The sequence below is a fragment of the Cebus imitator genome, unplaced genomic scaffold (genome assembly GCF_001604975.1).
Source record: "Cebus imitator isolate Cc_AM_T3 unplaced genomic scaffold, Cebus_imitator-1.0 Scaffold94, whole genome shotgun sequence".
Classification (NCBI taxonomy): domain Eukaryota; kingdom Metazoa; phylum Chordata; class Mammalia; order Primates; family Cebidae; genus Cebus; species Cebus imitator.
The window spans coordinates 1,078,121-1,092,458 of record NW_016107409.1 but is presented as its reverse complement, the minus strand read 5'-3'; the positions used below and the strand labels follow the sequence as shown (position 1 = coordinate 1,092,458).

Sequence of the window (14,338 nt, the reverse complement as noted above, 5' to 3'; positions counted from 1 at the left end):
CCACCTAAACTGATCACGCAGAAAACCATTTCAAAACCATTTCAATGCACAATTCACAAAGTCCTCATCACACACACATACCTATTCACTATCCATTTAAACATTCTTTTGTATTCTAAATAGTCTGACGGAGGCTCTAATGTCGAATCAGACTCATAAAAATATTGTCCTATCTGCAGAAGTCAAATAGGCTGAGGCACATACGCCTGTCAAGAGTGTCCTAAAGAAGTATGAAAAGCTGTGCTGGGCAGGGTGGCTCACACCTGTAATCCCAGCACTTTAGGAGACTGAGGTGGGTGGATCACGAGGTCAGGAGTTTGAGACTAGCCTGGCCAATATGGTGAAACCCCATCTCTACTAAAAATACAAAAATTAGCCAGGCGTGGTGGCAGGTGCCTGTAATCCCAGTTATTCAGGAGGCTGAAGCAAGAAAATTGCTTGAACTGGGGAGGTGGAGGTTGCAGTGAGCTGAGATCACGTCATTGCACTCCAGCCTGGGCAAGTGAGTGAGACTGACTCAAACAAACAAACAAACAAAAAAACCAGAAAAGAAAAATGGAATCTGTAGATCAAGGTAAAAGCTTAAACAGTTATAAGATATGGCCTCTACCAACTCTCTGATCCCATTAACTACTATTCCTCTTTACATTTGATCACAGCCACATGTGCTTTCTTGCTGTTCCATGTACAAAAAATGCTTCAGCCTCAGGGTCTTTGTATTTGTTATTTCATCGGCTCAGGTACCTACGTGGTTTGCTCCCTTATTGTTTCTAGGTGTTTGTTCAAATGCCATCTCTGTAGAGTATTTCCTACCCATAATATTTAAAAATATCTCTCTACTGCCTTCCAGACACCTTTATCACGTAATTGCCACTTTCCCTGCTTTATTTTTGCCACAAAACTTACACTCTCTGACATACCAAATATAGTAACTATCAGTTTTTTTGTCCATTCCATCACTCACTCCTCTACCCACAAGATTAGTAAGCTCCATGGGGGCTGGGATATATCTTTTTTATTTAGTAACAATCTTCAGCACCTAAACAGTAAATAAATGTGTATCTCTCTATATATGTGTTTCAAATCTATTTTTAATGTTGCTTGTCAAACATTAACATTTTCACACTTCTAGAAATGACTAATAAAAATATAAACAAATTGACATAAAAATCTGTGTAGACTCAGCTAGAATTTATGAACTCTTAATAAAAGATGTATTTAAGCTTTCTCAACTATGGTACAACAAATACTAGACTTCATTGCTTCATACTAAAATGGCATTTTTGACTATTCGCATGGAAACTTAAAAAAACTACCCTATAGTTATTATCATAGGAATTCAGTTTAAGGAGGAAAAAAGTTTTAGTGGTACTATGAGAACCTGTATCTCTGAAAATGTTAGCTCTATAAGTGTAAGCACTCCCAAAGATTATAATAAAATGTAGAAACAGGCAAACTATGGGGCGATTTCAAGCTGCTACCACTTCCTAAAAATTTTCTTTAATAGAATCATTCATGCTAAGTGGATAAAAGTTACAGATTACAAAAGAAAGACACAGAATATATTCAATAAGAAATTAATCACACCGAGGAATATTTAGTGTAGAACTAGCTTAAAATTTTTTTTCAGCAGCATTTCTCAACATCTAACCCTATAGCAAATAATACAAATAAGATTCTTCAAGCAGTTGGCATTTCTTCAAAACACAAGGGTCCAATTACAATATCACGTTATTCAAAGTCTCACAGAATTAGAGAAGAATCTGTACTACTCAATGTTTTTGCATAAATTCCCTGATATTATAAAAATAAACCCAAACATAAATTATGAACATTTAATTTCAGTATAATGTAAACAAAAACAGCAGCTAACTTGTCATGTTTCATAGTAATTTTACCATAAAACATTTAAACATTTATTTTGCCAATATATTTTTCATTGCATATAGGCTTAAAAAAAAGAAAGGCATCAGAAATACCTGCAATGTATTTTATATGCAAAGCAGATAAGAACATAAAGCTAAATTTCCAGTGGAGGAGTTAGTTTTTCAATAAAAGTGTTCAAGTTATTAGTAATAAAATGGAAGTTATAAGTAATCCTTTGACATATGTAAAACAAAATTTTTTAGTAGATAGGAATGTATTGATGATAGCCTCTTATTTCTTCTCCCAGATATGCAAGTGATATATCTAAATACTTACTAGAGCCAAATCTATCTCAAAAGTTTAGGTCATTTTTTTCCTTTTTGATAGTATTCAATGAGAAATAACACTTAAAATAAAACTTTTTCCATGAGGAAGGTACAGTAATTATCCACCTGCAAAAGGAAAAAAATACAGTTTGATTTAGAATGTCAACTTCTAAATATATATTAATTTAGAGAAAGAATAGTTTATGAAAGTATAATCTTGCTAATCTTAGTAGGGCTAACTGGTGCGTGTATCAGTAATAACACTTAGTGGCTTAAAAAACACCTATAACTCTGAATTAATCAAGAAGATACATAACTGAAGAAAATCTTTAATATTAAATATGGAATTTAGTCTATGGCTAGGTCAAGTTTTCAAATCTATTATCACATATTAATCCGTGCCATCTGGAGAGATTTGTCCTTGAATATAAGACACAAATAGAAGGACTGAAATACATTTCTTGCTACCTCCTGGACACTCTCCTGCAGTCCTCTGAGTAAGCTCCAAACTCAATCCATACTCCAAGTAACAGACTTAAGATGATCAATACTGAAATTCTTTGGCATCAATTTAAAAAGAAACCTAAATGAAAAAGATTAGTATTTTTTCCAAATAAGCAAAAATGAAAACTTTATACCCATATATAACTATGTATGTTTTTTTTGCAAAACAAGAAGCCAAAATAAGGCTAACACTGAAAGGTACAAACTTTCATTTTAGTACTGACTCCTTATGTGTTTCAAAATTACAACTCTATAAATAAAACATCCAGTCCTGTTGAGAGTTTCCTAAATGTTGTTTCATTAGATATCGACAGGCCACCTCCTCTTCTCTGAGAAGAGACTGAAACTAAATAAAATTTCAATAAGTTTTAATTCAGGATTTTTCCTATATTCTCTTCTCAAATATTTCAATTTTTCTTTAATCCACTGTCAGGATTAAAAACAAGAAAAGTTTTCATTTATCTATAAAAGCTACAAATAATCCTTCTTCACATCTAGAGTACTTAATGATATAAACAATCATCTGGTAAATGGAAAAGGCAAATTTTTCTTGTCATTTAGAACACAGATTGAATATAATTTTCTAAAACCTGACTTCAGCTACATTTAGAAAAAAAAAGAAAGAAAGAAAGAAAGAAAGAAAGAAAGAAAGAAAGAAAGAGAAAAGAAGAAACAAAAACACCTAACTCCTGGGTTGTTCTGAAAAGTGTTGGACAGTATTCGGTAAACTTTGTCATTCATTCAATAAATATTCTAAGCATCTGTGTTAGGTCCTGGAATATTTTTAGTGGAACCAAAAGTTATATATTTGGTGCAATCTTTCATGCAAGGATTGAAATGAAATAAAGAAAACAAGTTAAGAGCTTGATAAATATTTTTAAAAGCACCAACGCAGTATTTCCATGTAAATGCTGGCATTTAGTTCTATCCACTATATATGGTATATTGGGAACCAAGCGTTGCTGGGTAAAAAGTGACTGTTTTTAAAAATGACAGCTTTGTTTTATATAATATTTTATCTTTAAATTAGAAGTTAAACAAAAAGGTCCTTTAGCTTTCAAATACAATGTGTTGTTTTGAGACAGTCTCACTCTGTCACCAGGCTGAGTGCAGTGAAACGACCTTCGCTCACTGCAACCTCTGCCTCCCAGGTTCAAGAGATTCTGCTGCCTCAACAACCCATGTAGCTGGGATTGCAGGCACCCGCTGCCTCACCCAGCTAATTTTTGCATTTTTAGTAGAGAAAGGGTTTTGTCATGTTGGCCAGGCTGGTCTCAAACTCCTGATCTCAGATGATCCACCCGCCTTGGCCTCCCAAAGTGCTAAGATTACAGGCGTAAGTGGCCACTCCCAGCCTCGAATACAATTTCTTAAATTACATCTAAAATACTTTAGTATGATTGGAAAGGATTAATTAACAACTGTTTTTATTTTGTAGGGTTTCTGCATGGTTACAATTGAAAACTCTAAGACACTCTTTGTAGAAAATAACACCAGAGTTATGGTACACTACACAAACATACTCATCCTGAACATCATTTTTAAATTTAATGACTTTAAAACACCACAGATAAGGAAAAGAAGGTAAATAAGCATTTTTGTTGAGATTTTTTTTTTTCTGTTGTTGAGATGAAGGCTTGCTCTATCACCCAGACTGGAAAGCCGAGACCCAATCTCGGCTCACTGCAACCTCCACCTCTCCGGTTCAAGTGATTCTCCTGCCTCAGCTTCCCGAGTATCCGGGATTATAGGCACCTGCCACCACATCTGGCTAATTTTTTATTTCTAGTAGAGACAGGGCTTCATGTTGGTCAGGATAGTCTCGAATTCCTGACCTCCGGTGATCAACTCACCCTGGTCTCCCAAAGTGCTGGGATTACAACAGGCGTGAGCCTCCTCGCCCGGCTTTCTGCTCAGATTTGAATTAAATTAGGCCAGGTGTCTCTACTAAAATTTAGCTGGGCATGGTGGGGGGCACTTGTCATCCCAGCTACTTGAGGCAGGAGAATTGCTTGAACCCGGTAGGAGAAGGTTGCAGTGAGCTGAGATCGCGCCACTACACTCCAGCCTGGTGAGAGAGCAAGATTCCGCCTCAAAAAACGAACAAACAAAAAAGAAGACAGAGGACGAAGACACTAATCTGATATGTGTAGCAAATTACTTGAGTTTTATGTTTCCTCAGCTATCCAGTGAGTGGGTTGGTTACCTACAAGGGTTTTCCTACCTTTAAAGTTATGGTTAAGTGTGTTTTGAGAACCAGAATTTCAGGTATTTAATTCCCTTATTTTGATGGCTTTTCCCCTTCACATATAAAGAAATATTCGGAAACAGTACTAAATATAATCTTCTAAGCTCTGTTCAAAATGCTTAATATATTTTATAATTTATCTGTGAGACAATGCCATATTTTAAAAGTAATTTCAAAACTAAGGGAAAACTTGAATTTGTTTTATCCCAAGTAAAATTCTGAATTAATGTCTATGTGGAATGTAAATGCGCATTAAAATAAATTCCTCTAATGCTGCATAAGCTCTTTCAAGAAACTCTTGATGGCATTCAATACAATTATTATTAAATTGCAATTATACTATTTTAAGAGACACAATACATCTGATAAATTAGTATTAACTTATTTTTACAGAAGCATACTAAAAATAACAAGATTATCAGTAATACTGAAAAGACATCAATAAAACTAAAGACACATTAGTAACATTAATATACATTAAAATACAATTGTAGAGTATGGTCAACCTTACTTCAGCAGCACAGTTAATACTGGAGATAATTTTAGAATCTTAACGCCAATATTTACGTGCTGCTAAGGCACTGCTGACATTGCTATCATAAGAGCTATGAATAAGAAGAAATATATTTTTTTCAGAAGATCAGATCCTTGTATTTTTGAGGCAGCACAATATGGCCTGCACCTTTTCAAAATCCACAAACCATTATGTGCTGCTACTTTACTCCAAGGTTTTTTTTTTTTTTTTTTTTAAGAGACATTGGCACCTAAAGAATGTAAAAAATATTTTTTTCAGAAAAAAAATGCATACAAAAAAATCTGTCTAAATATTATAACACTGATGTAATATGCATTATCAGTTATTTTTAAGAAGATTTAAAGTAGAATAATAAAATATTTCTACATCAAAAACTTAAATGAAGTCTGTTCTGTGCCCAGCACAGGGCTATAGGTTAGGAAACAAAGAATAAAACGCAGAAAAGAAAAGCATGTATTTGCTATGACAACTTATCAGGGCAATACAATTAAATGTTTAAACTTTTGAATATATTCAATATATTAAGTTATTTTTCCTAGTATAAACCAAAAAGCAAATTTATAAAATTTGATCTTTACCTTGGTAAAAGCAGAATTTACAAACATTTTGTCCCCTGCAGTACACCTTTCAAAAGACATCTTCATCAAGTAGGTAAGACTTCACATCAAGGGAAAAATATGAAATGACATACAAGAGCTCAGTTTCAATAAACTTAAGCTAGCAAAATGCAAATATACTTTTAAAGAAAAATATTTTAATACTAAATAATTTTATTAAATTTCTAATTAAGACATTTTAATTCTAAATATAGTTAATAAAAAAAGCTCCAAACAATCCAATTCTCCCTTAGGTAATTTGTTATTAATAATCTAAATATTTTAGTTTCATCATTGATCTCCACATTAGAAGGTCTCTTAGAGTTGGAGATCATTTGATACAGTAAGTAATTCTAAAATATGAATCCTTGGGATGATGAGTTAATTTGGTATCCTGAGATGAGAAATAAAACAAATCCTATAGCTCTTGATCTGGTCCATTTACCAGGTAAGAAAGAATACTCCTAAAGTTTCCACTTACTCAGCTGTAGAAATTAAATTCCTTTTCTCTAAAAGTGTCAGAAAATTGCCACCACTCTAATGGTGCCACCACTCAAGCCTAGACAATCTTTTTGCCCCATTTTCTCATCATTAAAATGGCTATGCTTAAAATTACATCTATTACAGAATAGTAAAGTGATGTATACAACCAAAGTATTAAAATTTGCCCCTCCATTCTAATATCTAATTACTTATAAAAGCACAGAGTCACATTTCATATTAATTTTTTCTGAATATTTTTCCCATTAATAAAAACTATCTGTAGCTAATCTCCTATCTAAGCAACCTGGATTTCACATATAACTCTACTCCTTATCGTCTCAAGTTTCTGCACAACATTTTTTGTTTTTTGTTTTTTTTAAGAGATACAGCAATGTCTGTTATCTTTTAGAGAAAAAAAATTTCATTTCTACATCTGATTAAGTGGGAACTTTAGGAGTATACTTCCTTACCTGGTAAATGGACCAGACTGGCAGGGAACAGGAAGACCAAGATCTACAGGATTTATTTCTCATCTCTGGGTACTCTTGCCCAGGCTGGAGTACAGTGTCATGATCGTAGCTTACTGCAACCTTGACCTCCTGGGCTGAAGTAATCCATCCACTGAAGTCTCCCACGTAGCTGGGACTACAAGTGCATGCCACCATACACGGCACTTTACATTTTTATTTTATTATAGAGACAGGGTCTTGGTATGTTGCCTGGGATGATCTCAAACTCCTGGCCTCAAGCAATCCTTCTGCCTTGGCTTCCCAAAGTCCTAGAATTACAGGCGAGAGCCACCGTTCCTGGCCTGCACAATTTTTAACGTGTAATCAAAATAAATCTGTTTGCATTCACTTGAGAAATACATAACATATATTTGTATTTATCAATTCAATTAAGGAATTGTCCTTCAGGCTCTCCCTCACCGCATACATTTTCCAGATAAAAACTTAAACATAATTTTCTTCAAATATAAAAGGTGCCTGTAAATTATTTAACAAATATTTTATTGAATACTTACTATGCCTCAGGCACTATCCCAGTTATTACACTAGTTAGCAGTATACCAGATACACAATATCTTTTCAGAAAGAATTTTAAATCATTTAAATTTTAAGACACAAAATTATAAAATAGGATGGGTGAGGTGGCTTACACCTGTAATCCCAGCACTTTGGGAGGTTGAGGTAGGCAGATCATCTGAGGTTGGGAGTTTGAGACCAGCCTGACCAACATGGAGAAACCCCATCTCTACTAAAAATACAAAATTAGCTGGGCGTGGTGGTGCATGCTTCTTGTCCCAGCTACTCGGGAGGCTGAGGCAAGAGAATCGCTTGAACCAGGGAGGCGGAAGTTGCAGTAAAGCAGAGGTCTCGCCATTGCACTCAAGCCTGGGCAACAAGAGCAAAACTCCGTCTCAAAAGAAAAAAAATAAATAAAATGAATAACTATTCAATACCATATATTTTTCTTTGTCCCTGAATAGTCAATGTAGACATCAAATAATTATTCTAAACATTAAGTGATTATTCCAAATTCAAGAAGAAATCACCTGGGATATTTCATTTCCAATCCTTTTTTCTTTTTTGTGTAAAGTTCATATATTTTCAACTAAGCCAAGAGTGCTAAACTTGACATAAATATAAATATTCACATATTTAAAAAAAAATTTCACAACAACAATATTCTCACTTATTACACTTAACCTTTGGAGTCTCACTCTGTCGTCCAGGCTGAAATGCAGCGGCATGATCTCAGCTCACTGTAACCACCGCCTCCTGGGTTCAAACGGTTCTCTTGCCTCAGCCTCCCGGGTAGCTGGGATTACAGGTGTGTGCCACCATGTTGAGCTAATTTTTTTTGGTATTTTTAGTAGAGATGAGGCTTCACCATGTTGGTCAGCCTGGTCTTGAACTCCTGACCTCAAATGATCTGCCCGCCTCAGGCTCCCAAAGTGCTGGAAATATATGCCTGAGCCTCCGGGTCCAGCTACATTTGACTCTTGAACAACATGGGTTTGAACTACACAGGCATACTTATATATGAATTTTTTAAATATACTGAAAAATTTGAAATTTGTAAGTTTGAAAAAACTCACAGATGAACTGCATAGCCTAGAAATAGCTAAAAAATTAAGAAAAACATGTCACTAGTGTGTAAGATATATATATGTAGATTCTAGTCTATTTTACAATGTGCTCTCATAAAATATATACAAATTATGAGTTAAAATTTATCAAAACTTACAGACTGTACATAGTGCTATTTGCAGTAGAGAAACAAACATAATATGCAGTATTAAATAACTGACTAAAATTGTAGTTCATACAATACTACTACAATAATTTTGGAGTCACCTGTTATTGTGGTAAGCTTGAGTATCTGCTTAAAATACTCTGTGATGCTAATCATCTCAGTGTTAGCTGTTTCTTCAGTAAATTGCATATTGCAGTAAAAAGTGATCTCTTGTCTATTTTTCGTTGTGTTTAATGCAATAGTGTAAACCATGAATAAAACTATGAGATCCATATGAAGTGCCACTGGTGATGCTGAAAAGTGCTTCCAAAAAGCTGAGAAAGGTTATGACATTACAAGAAAAAATTAAATTGCTTCGTACGTCCTGTAGATTGAGGTCTATAGCCATGGTTGCCATCTCAAGATAAATGAATCCAGTGTGATCACTGTGGGAAAAAAAAAAAAAAGGGGGGGGGGCGTTCATGTAGCTATGCTGCAGCTACACAAGCAGGAACAAAAACCTTGCACTTTTTGTGAAACACCTTACTTCATATTAAAAATGCAGCTTTTATGTAGGTGCAGGATTGTTATAAAAAAGGCATACCTATAGACTCTAATATGATTTAAGAAAAAGTAAAGTCATTATAAGACTACTTTAAAGTACAGGAAAGTCAAGGATCTTAAGCTGAAGAATTTAGTGCTAGCGAAGGATGGTTTGAGTTTCAGAAAGACGTTTGGTTTTAAAAATGTCAAGGTAACAGGAGAAACAGCTTTGAGGCAGATGAGTTCCTAGACGCCACTAAGAAAGTCGGTGGGGTTAAAGGATATCTGCCTGGACAGGTTTTTAATGCTGATATATGTGCCCTATTCTGGAAGAAAATGCCACAAAGGACATTTATGAGTAAGGAAGAGAAGCAAGCACCAGGATTTAAGGCAGGAAGAGATAGGTAAACTCTACTGTTTTGTGCAAATGCAGTAAGGTTTGCTGCCCTTAGCCATAAAGCTGCTAATCCCTGAGCCTCAAAGGGAAAACAAAAACCAGCAGCCAGTCTTTTGGTTGTACAACAAGAAGGTATAGACAATGAGAATGCTTTTTCTGGATTGGTTCCATCAATGTGTTGTTCCCAAAGTCAGGAAGTACCTTGCCAATAAGGGACTGCCTTTTAAAGTTCTTTTGATATTGGACAAAGCTCCTGGCCACACAGAACCACAAGTTTAACACCAAAGGCACTGAGGTGGTCTACATTCCCCGACACAATGTCTCTATTTCATCCTCTGTATCAGGGTCATAAGGATCTTTATAGCTCATTATACACAGTACTCTGTGGAAATGACTATCAATGCTGTGGAAGAGAACCCTGATAGAATATCATGAAATTCTGGAAGAATTATACCACTGATTATGCTACTGTTGTTACAGAAAAAGCTGTGAAAGCCATCAAGTCTGAAACACATTCCTGGAGAAAACTGTGTCCAGATGTTGTGTATGACTTCATAGGATTTATGAGCGAGACAATCAGATATCATGAAAGAGACTGTGGATATGACAAAAAAAGATGTGGTGGGGGAGGGGCAAAGAGTTTCAAGATATGGATCTTTGAGAAATTCAACAGCTAACAGACACCAGAGGAATTAACAGACAAGAGATGACGGAACCAGTGCCAGATGATGAGGAAGACAACATAGAAGAAGCAGTGCCAGAAGACAATCTGACATTAGACAGTCTGGCAGAAGGGTTGCAATTATTAAAGGCTAATTTTGATTTCTGTAATATGGGCACTGAAACTAAAGCACAAGGTGGACAGAGGATTGGTAACCTACAAAAACATTTTTCAGAAAAGTAAAAAAGCAAAAGTCAGACAAAAATTATGATGTACTTCTGTAAAGTTACACCAAGTATGCCTGGCCTTTCCTGCCTCCTCTCCCACCTCCTCCACCTCTTCCACCCCAGAGACAGCAAAACCAACCCACCCTCTTCTTCCTCAGCCTGCTCAATGTGAAAACAGTGAAGATGAAGGCCTGTATGATGATCCACTTCCATTTAATCAACATTTTCTTTTTGTTATTATTTTCCTAATATTTTCTCTAGCTTACTTTAACATGGTATATAATACAAATACCATACAGAATATGTGTTACTGACATTAAGTTATTGGCAAGGCTTCTGGTCAACAGGAGGCTATCAGTAGTCGAGTTTTAGGGAAGCCAAAACTTAGAGATTTTCAACTGTATGAGGGTTGGCACCTCTAATCTTCACATTGTTCAAGCGTCAACTGTATTTTTTAAATTGTGGTTCACTATACATAAAATTCACCATTTTAACCAGTTTTAAGCATACACTTCTGTGGTATAAATATGTTTGCCCTGTTGTGCAACCCTCCATCTCCAGAACTTTTTCAACTTCCCCAACTGGTACTGCTTAAACACTAACTGCCCATCTCCTCTGCCCCTCAGCCTCAGGAAATCACCATTCTACTTTGTCTCTATGAATCTGCCTATTCTAGTTATCTCATGTAAGTGGAAACATACAGTATTTGTCCTTTTGTGTCTGGCTTACTTCATTCACTTAGCATAACTTTTTCAACGTTTATCCACATTGTAGCGTGCAACAGAATTTTCCTCTTTACAGTTGAATAGTTTTCCATCATGTGTATGTATACATTTTGTTTGTCCATTCATTTGATGGGCATTTAGGTTGTTTCTGTCTTCAGCTATTATGAATAATGTTGCTATGAACATAGTGTAAAAAAATATCTCTTTGAAATCCTTCTTTCAATTATTTTGGGTATGTGCCCAAGCGAAACTGCTGGATCATACAGTAATTCTATTTTTAATTTTTTTGAGGAAATGCCATACTGTGTTCTAGAGTGGCTATACCATTTTACATTCTCACCAGCAATTTATAATTTCTCTCATCCTTGCCAACATGTATTTTCTTATTTTGTTTCTGATAATAGCCATTCTAATGAATGAAGTGGTAGCTCATTGTGGTTTTCACTTCCATTTCCCTAATGAATAGTGATGTTGAGCATCTTGTGTTTGCTGGCCAATTGCATACCTTCTTTAGAGGAATGTCTACTTAAGTGATCTGCCCATTTTTTGACTGGGTTGTTGGCTTTTTGAGTTTATACATTCTGAATATTAATCCCTTGTTAGATACGTGACTTGCAAATATTTTCTCTCATTCTGGGGGCTGACTTTTCACATTGATAGTATCCTTCGATGCACAAGTTTTAAATTTTGATAAAGGTCCAATTGATGTACTTGTTTTCTCTGTGCTTTTGGTGTCATATCTGAGAAATCACTGCCAAATCCAATGTCTTGCAGCTTTTGCCCTTTGTTTTCTTCTAAGAGTTTCATATTTTAAACTCTTATGTCTAGGTCTTTGATTCAAAAATTAATTTTTAGCTAATTTTTGCATATAGTGTAAGGTGAGGGTCCAACTTTCTTCTTTTCTGGTATGGATATCCAGTTTTCCCAATACCATTTGTTGAAGACAGTCCTTTCTCTACTAAATGAGGATCTTTGGCATTTCTTGGTATCTTTGCTGAAAATCATTTGAACATATATGGTAGGGTTTATTTGTGGGCCCTTGGGTCTGTTTTCATGAATCTGTACATCTAGCTTTATGCTAGCAACATTACTGTTTTGATTACCATGGCTTTGTAGTAGGTTTTAAAATTAGGTAGTGAGACCTCCAACTCTCTTTTTAAATTTTATTTTGGCTATTTGGTTTTTATTTGGTTAACTTCGAGATTACATATGAATGTGAGAATAAATTTTCCCATTTCTCCTAAATGAAATTTAGGATTTTGATAGAAATCACATTTAACCTGTAGATCATTTTGGGTAGTACTGTCATTTTAACAATATTAAGTCTTCCAATCAATAAACGTGGGATGCCTTTCCATTTATTTGTTGTCTTTAATTTCTTTCAGCAATTTTTTGTAGTTGCTATACACAAGTCTTTTACCTCCTTGGTTAAGTTTATTCCCAAGTATTTTATCCTTTTTGATGCTTTGTAAATGGAATTGTTTTCTTAATTTCCTTTTTGAATTGTTCATTGTTAGTGAACAGACATATGGCTGATTTTTGTGTGATTTTGTATCACACAAGTTTGTTGAATTCATTAGTTCTAACAGTTTTTGGTAGACTCTTAAAGCTTTTCTACATACATAATTGTGTCATCTGTGAACAGAGATAATTTTTCTTTACTATTATCTTTTATATCTAAAATTTGTTTAAGAGTTTTCTGGCAATCTTGGTCTATTCATTCTCTCATTCTCCTAGAAAAACATGGAACAGCTGTGTCCCCTTCTCCCCTTTCAAACTTTCAACACCTTCCCTTTCATTTTTACTTTCAGAAAATGAAAACTATCAGAAATTTCCCCAGTTCCCACCAAATCTAACATGTATCTGTGCACATATTACTCTTCCTTCTATTATGAATGAACCCTCACTGTTCATAAGACAAATTCCTTCTCTTTTATCCTTACTTGCTTACTTAGGGATATTCCTTTAGTCTTTCCTGCATCATTATTTAATATTCCTTTCTGTTGCATGATTCCTATCAGCAAACATGCTACAATTTATCTCAGCATAATTTTATCTCTTAAAGATTGTTACTATCTGTGACAATCTTACAATTTTATCACTGTTTTAGTAAACCATGAAGATTTTTTTCCTTATCTATTTTCCTTTTATTTCTAACTATCTGATTTCTATTTGAAAGCCTAATAAATTTAAACTATTAAAGAAAATATAATTCTCCAGAAAAAAAGTATGAAAATTCTTGATTTAAATATATTGACAAATTGAAAGATTCAGTGGAACAACTCCAGGCACATAGAGAAGGTATATCTCTTTCTTTTCCTTTGTTCAACAGCAAAAATAATCTCCTCCCAGTGTAGTATGGTCTAATTTTTCCTTTCCATTTATCTTCAACTTAGGTGCTGCCAAAGTTGGTTTTATACTATATCTTCAAAAAGGGACTATTTTAAATTTAAAATTTCCTTGATCTGTAAGTTTATACTGTTCTCATTCACATGATAGGGATATTCAAATACTAATACGTGTCATCAACATGGTTTTGCTAGTTTGTTGTTTAGACATGTCCTTATATGGCACTATGTTACTTTAAGTTTCCTGAACATTTGACTTTACTTTCAATCCAGCATCAACACAATCTGTAATGGTAATTACTTTCTCCACATATGCCTCAATTCTGCACTTGAAGCTCTAAGGAACTGTCTATATACAATGTCTGAGCCGCAGAATGACTATCTTTGCTGAATGACAGTGGAGTAATACACAGTAGGTCAGCATTATACCAGATGAAAAATTTTAAAATACTATTCTTTAATATCTTTATGTAAAGTCCTGAGTTATGAGGTCTAAACTAAAATACATGACGGTTTCACTAAGCAGTATTTTTTTTTTTTTTTTTTTGAGACAGTCTTGTTTTTTCAACTAGGCTGGAGTGCAGTAGTATGATCTTGGCTCACTGCAACCTCCTCCTCCTAGACTCAAGGCATCCTTCCAT

At 34.7% G+C, this 14,338-nt stretch overlaps 1 long non-coding RNA gene across 1 annotated transcript in view; it reads right to left on the bottom strand.

The window, feature by feature from the left end:
* Nucleotides 1-14,338, bottom strand: part of LOC108309509 — a 56,843-nt gene that overhangs the window by 18,477 nt on the left and 24,028 nt on the right. The window contains exons 4-5 of the long non-coding RNA XR_005201453.1: nucleotides 6,058-6,136; nucleotides 2,203-2,318 (exon numbers count right to left, since the gene is read on the bottom strand). This is a non-coding gene — a long non-coding RNA (uncharacterized LOC108309509). The remainder of the gene's footprint in view (nucleotides 1-2,202; nucleotides 2,319-6,057; nucleotides 6,137-14,338) is intronic.